Below are 6,446 nucleotides of genomic sequence, written 5' to 3'. Positions count from 1 at the left end.
ACTGGGTTATTTAAAATGGTTTTATTAGCATGGACAGCACATTTGGTGGCTGAAAGCTCTGGGCCTTTTCCAGTAAAAAGTAGCTGTGGTCTAGAGGAGAGGTTTGCAAGCAGCTCACCTGTGCCATGTGCTACGGTGTTCCCAAAGGCATCTTGCAGGCAAAACCTAAGGAGCACTGTAGGTACGACAGCTCCACAATTACAAGGGGTACATGCCTAACAGATATGTCCTCCTCGCACTTCCAAAGTTGCCTGTGCTTCATACAAATTCAGTATTCACTCAGTTATGTTTCGCTGAGAAATATTTATATGAGCAATGAGAAAAGAAAAACCAAAAAAACCAAAACCTGAAGCTTCAGTTAACACGTGGGTGCTAATTTATTTTTTTCACTGCAACAAATTAAGGGGCATTCAGATGAATATTTTTATTTGTACATCTCAAAGGCAGCCATGAAGCCTTCTGTTATCCTGCAGACATTCCATCAGAAAGGATCTCCAAAGAAAGAGCTGAAAGTCAGAGTTATGAGCACTGACTCTTCTTTTGACTTTGGTCCGAGTTTCAGGTCTGATCACCAGATAGCGTCACACTTTATTGGAAAGGGGACAGGTGGCCAGGGGATCTTGGAGAAATAAAGCAGCAAAGAACATTATGAATGATGTGTTAATACATTCTGTCTCTATTTCTTAACATGGGCTGTGACTTAAAATAGAAGCTGAGGAAAATAAACCTCTGCTGGGACTCCATCTTACCTTCATGAAGTCATATACAGCATTTGTGCTCAACTAAATCAGCACAAAAATAAGGAGTAGAGAGAACATATAAGGGACTGATATGGTGTCAGTAAGGAAGACACAGAAAATTGAAGATACTCAAGAGGAGCAGTAACAGCCAAAGCTGGTGGAAGGTTTCAGCTGAAAAGCCTGGATAATGGGGATGCAACTTCTATATATCATCTGCTCAGGTTCCTCTGCCTTTTACAAGAGAGAACTATATTTCTCAAGGTCTTCTGTGCCCACTCCTCATTTTCTATACTACCTTAGCTCCTGTTGCTAACGCACTTTATTTCTCAGTCTGCTCCTTTGCATCCTGGTGTTATTAAAGGCTCCAGCCAGGACCAGGGCTTTGTTGCACAAGGCTCTGCACAGAAACAGAAGGAAGGGCACACACAAACACACTGATACACAATAGTATCTTCTCCCACTTTTTGGTCCAGCTTACCAGCTTTGTAGACTGTTACCATGTGGCATCATTGACATTTCAAAAGATTTTTGGAACTGCAAAAATATCCCATTTAGCAGGCAATACCTAAGAGTTAGTTATCCATAGACTCCCAGGCAGTGATAGCAGAAAAGGATCTCCTAGATACACAGTGCCTTGCTTATTAACAGAGGATACCCAAATACCACACTTTCATGTTTTGTTCCATATAGGTTCAAAAGCCCAAATGAATACTCCTCTGTGGTGAAAAGGAAATCACTGAGGATATTTTCACAGCCAACTGTTCCCCTTTTAAGTTCATTCAAAGTGTTTTCTGGTCCTATGGTGCTGTTAGGAAAAAAAACTCTTTGCAGTATTGATTCAAAACATTTTGTGCTTTCTGACACTGACCAGTTAATAAAGTGCACAAAGTAAAGTACAATCTCAAATTAAATGATGAACAGAAATTAGACAGAACATCAAGATTTCAGCTAAATAAACTTAATTCTGTTCTCGTATTTTAAAACAATGAATAAGGTCACCTTCTGTGATGTATTTAGAGGAGGTAAAAGCTTTGGAAGAAATAAACTAAACAACACTAGCTCCACTTCAACCTTCATGAATTATTTTTTGCTTCTCAAGACATCAGCCTGAAATACATCCTTGCTGGGATCTTCATCTGATACTCACTAAAAGGAAAGATCTGGAAGAAAGGAAAGGCAATAATTCAATGTGCTAAGAAAATATTTTTGTTTTTACTTCCTTATGACTGGGATTTTTATTTATTTCCCTTAAAATGTGTTCTGAAATGCTGCCCTTTACTGTATTTGACTGTAAACAATACAGAGACCGAATTGTTTATTTTTGCCTTAAAAACTGATCACCTGCAAAAGAGAGATATGTTCATTACAGCTTAGTACTGGCAGTCAAAATTTAGGATATCACACTGGCAACCAGAAGTTAGGATATCCTGCTCACCTCAGGACATCTACTCACATGGTGACACAAAGCATGTTATCTCCTGAAGAACAGGACTAGTGAAATGTTTCTGGTCTGAGGTCATCATCTCAGGTTGCTGCTTGCAGCTCAGCCCTGGGCCTCTGTTACCGCACACTCACATGCACAACTCTTCCCTCAGTCAGTCCATATCCTTTTTGAATGACGGATACTTGAAAACTAATCCTCAGATAAAAATAAATTAATCGGGGCAGTGGATGCCCTGGTAGAGGGGTGAGGCTATGGAGGATGAGCAGCAGGGAGGTAACTGGGAGAGGGAAATCTGGCAGGGGAGCTACAGCAGCTCTGCAGTGAGTTTCCCCAGCATTTGCTGCATCGATTTAACCAGAAGTGCTGCAGAGAGACCCTTTCTCCACAAACAGCTGGTGAGTATGTGCATGGAAATGCATTCCCACTCCTTTACCCTGCTCCAGATAAAGAGCACGAGCCAAAGCTCATGTGTGGTCCAGGGCTCCCAAAGCTTCACAAGGTTTCGGCTCTCTTCCTAATCACTCTACTTCAGTTCTGGTGATCTTTTCCACAGGAAGAAAAACAATACATCTGACTGATTGAATGTTGTGGTCTTTTTGGGCAAGCAACACCTGGGTACAATGAGTGGGCGTAATTCCTCTGAAGTTTCAGGTCTAAAAGGGAATACAGAGAAGATACTTTAAAGGTAAACAATCCCCAGTGATGTGTTGACCCACCTTGTCTTCACTGTGCTGATCCTGGTGACTCAAGTTTGCAGAAGGAGGACAGAAACAGGACCATGACAAAACAGAAGCTGTGTTTGCCAAACTTTCTTAGACCTCAGAGCTTTAATTTAGCTTCTAGCTTTGGGCAGCGGGCAAGGAAGGACAGCCAGTTAGCACCCAGGCAGAAAAAAGCAAAAAGAATTAGCCTGCAGGGACTAACTGCAACCACAATCAGCTCTTTGCCTATCTTCTATTTCAGCACTGAGATGTAAATCCATGGATGCAGCCAGTCATAGCAATTTCTCAGCACATTAAGAAGTCAACATTGCTAAACAGTCTTATTATCTCTAAGGTCCTCATATAATACATCTGAACCATTTGTGTCAGAGATGGGTTCAGGTGAAATCGAAGGCATATAAATGCATTTTGTCCAATTGTTGCCTTACCCTTCCTAGCCTACTTCTCAGTCATCTCCCTTTACTGTGTTACAAGTGTTAACAACTTTCTCTTATTGAAAATACAAGCACTGTTTCTGTTCATTCTTCCAGGTGTGGAAGCCCATGAATGCACTGAAGGGAGAACATGTGGAGGCAAACAAGTGCTCCTGGGGGCAGTGAGCAGTTTTTGTCTCCAATGGATGTCGTGACAAAGAGCCTTCTACACTCACTGGCCGCAAACAAATCTGACTCTGCGAGATTTTTCACCCCATTGCTTCCACAGGACTGATACCTTGCTTGTGACCATGCATTCCTGCAGTGAAGTTTGCCAGTATGGACAGAGCTCCCGAGTCCCTTAGTGAATGAATGGGGAGCAGCCCCCCTTACAGTGTGAGTAAGGATGCATCTTCCCCATAACACTGAGCTTCAGGAGATTTAAACATATCACAAAAGAGACTGAAACACCATTGTGATGACACACTATAAGGATTCGCATACACTTAAATCAGTTTCTGGGTTTGTGGCATCTATTGAAAGACAGATACAGAGTTACAATTATTAAAACAATTTTGTTTACTGTTATTATTTCCATTTTAAAATTGAAAACTTTATCCTATTTTATCTTTGAGTTGGTGGCTCTGAGCATCTCATGAGCTTCAGTCCTGGTATACTGAAGACTCTGTGGAAAGAGCAGATCTTTAAACAACAGTCAAGGGCATGATCAAGCTTAATAAGTGGCTTTTCTGCTTACTAACTTACGTTTCATGTTGTGCTTCCCTGATAAGCTACGCTACGCCTTCAAAGGCACCCATCTATTTGTATCTGTTTTTCAGGCTTCCCTCTTATTTTATTTTTCAGCCATTGTAGTTAAACACTTTGGAGCAGGTCCCACATGACACTAGGCACTGCAACATGCTCTGCTAGTGAATGGCAAGGCAGAGAGAGTACTGAACATTCAAACACAACTCTGGGCAAAACACAATGTGTTTTCAGGTTGTTTGGACATTTTTGCTCTAAGATATGTATTTCATAAAAAGCTGCACAGATTGGAGTTTATTTCTTTTCAATTATTCATGTGCACTAGAGACATACTGCCTGAAGAAGGCTTATTGAACAAAACTGATTCCCCCCAATGTGCACAGCATGGGAACAGTCTCCTGAGTGACAGAGGAATATACAAATAACAGCTTGGCATTAAGCTCAGTTTTCTTTGTTTGTTCACAATAAAATAAGTTGTGAATGGCTAAGATGTATTGGTTTTCTAAACAACAGTTTTAGGGCATCCTGGTAGAACTACTTTTTTATTTTTCTTGTACTTTCAACTTGAGGCAGGAGCAGCTCTTGGTTTTAGGTTTCAGATGAGTCCTCACAAGGCATGTGTTGGTTATTGTCAGTCTGATGGGCCACATGGTCATCTGGGGCTGTCTCCTGAACATCAGGGAGAACTTCAAGAGAAAATTTTGCAAACCCTGTTGTCAGTGAGGTTTATCATGGTGACTCTCTCACCACCTCCTCTCCTGTCTTTGTTCGTGGACAAGATGCATGTTCTTTTCAAAGAACACAGCCTACTTAGTGTTTAGAACAGATGTAAAACAAAGCGGGGTGTGGTGGTTCCTAGAACAACCTCTGGCAAACTAGAAATGAGGTTTTGCAGTGCAGTGAACTGCAGCTGTTTCAGTGCATGGCAAAGTACAGCACATGGGGTCTGTCTCCAGCTGCAGACAGCACTGTGTCTCTGGGACATGGGTTTGCTAGACTGTTTGTAGTTCAGGCCAACATCTCCAAATCATGTTGCTTAAAGATACAGCACATAGTTCCTTTGTTAAGTTATCAAGAGTTACAAACTATTATTAAGTTTCTAGATAATTTTGGAACTTTCATAAACCTCAAACCAGAGAGGTTGCATTTGCAGTAACTCCCATTCATTTCTTTTCAAAGTGTTCACATTCAGCAGGTGTGAAATCCAGGCCACTTTTAATTTAAAGTCAGTTCAGGAGGCTAATTTTAGATGTTGACTTCAATTTCATATTACACAAAAGACAGACCTCTCCCTTGAAATCCTCTTGTTGTTAGTCAGATGAAGCCTGCCCCACTAAAGTAGTTTTCTTCTACATAGTGTTAGAAAAGGTACTCCTTTTCTGACCAGAGTTCTATACAAAGGTCAAGCTCAAATGTAAAGCATTTATTTCTCTGCATCAAACTAAATGTGACAAGAGAAGCTATTACTCATCACAGTTCCAGGTGAAAGATTTTCTTCAGTAACTTGAGCATAGACATCTTCGAATCTCTAGCAGAAATGCCAAATGATATGTTTTCTGTATATATGAATAAGCATACGAACTGCTAAAAGTGACTTAGAAAATATTGTTATCAAGTCAGTAGGTGCTGTTATTCAACAGGATCTTGTCTGAGTTGCATGCACATAAGGTTTCAACTTCTTCTCAGCTTCTGAGCCTCAGAACTCTGTGGGTGGTAATCTCTTCATCAATATTTCCAACAACATTGCCCAGTACATTAGCGCAGCTTTCTCTCACTGTGAAACATTTGTGTAAAGAAATACCAGGTTTCAGTCTTGCCTGTTCAAGATCTTGGTAGCAATAGAAAATGTGTTCTTATAAATTGCAAATAAAGTGACTAAATTGTGTTCTCTGTTGTGTGCATGCAATTACAGATGCAACTGGATTAACTCTGGTCTGTGTTTACCATCTGCCACACTGAAAATTTAAATTTCCAAAGTCAGTCCAACTCTGCTTACTCGCTAAACAGTATATTTTTTTTAAGACCTGACACCTGAGTTGCACAACCCTCTTAGACCTGGCACTCATCTGTTTATCATTTGAATTAGATATATTTATCCATTCATTCATGAAAATTCCCCAAATATTAAGTCACTGGACTGGAGCAAGAGGTTGTAATTTTTACAGCTACTTGACATGTTTTACTGATGCAATGGCTTGGTAAAAGCCACAAACAGCATAAAATCACCAGCGACTGAATGTGAACCCCAGCATTTTCAAAAGTAACCAAAAGTTTGTTGTGAAAAAAAACTGTAGAAATCTGAGGTGTGAAAGCAATGCCAAAGCTTCACCAAGAATAACGTGGAGTACCTGTAACAAAAGGA

General features: G+C 40.5%; 1 long non-coding RNA gene across 1 annotated transcript; it reads left to right on the top strand.

The window, feature by feature from the left end:
- The first annotated feature begins 298 nt into the window (after positions 1 to 298).
- On the top strand, positions 299 to 5,969 carry LOC139827443 (uncharacterized). Its single transcript, XR_011737981.1, has 2 exons — positions 299 to 2,869; positions 3,437 to 5,969. It is a non-coding gene; the product is annotated as an uncharacterized lncRNA (long non-coding RNA).
- The last annotated feature ends 477 nt before the right edge of the window (positions 5,970 to 6,446 follow it).

Source organism: Patagioenas fasciata, chromosome 2, assembly GCF_037038585.1.
Source record: "Patagioenas fasciata isolate bPatFas1 chromosome 2, bPatFas1.hap1, whole genome shotgun sequence".
Taxonomy (NCBI): domain Eukaryota; kingdom Metazoa; phylum Chordata; class Aves; order Columbiformes; family Columbidae; genus Patagioenas; species Patagioenas fasciata.
The sequence above is the reverse complement of the archived record's forward strand: the minus strand, read 5'-3'. Positions and strand labels throughout refer to the sequence as shown.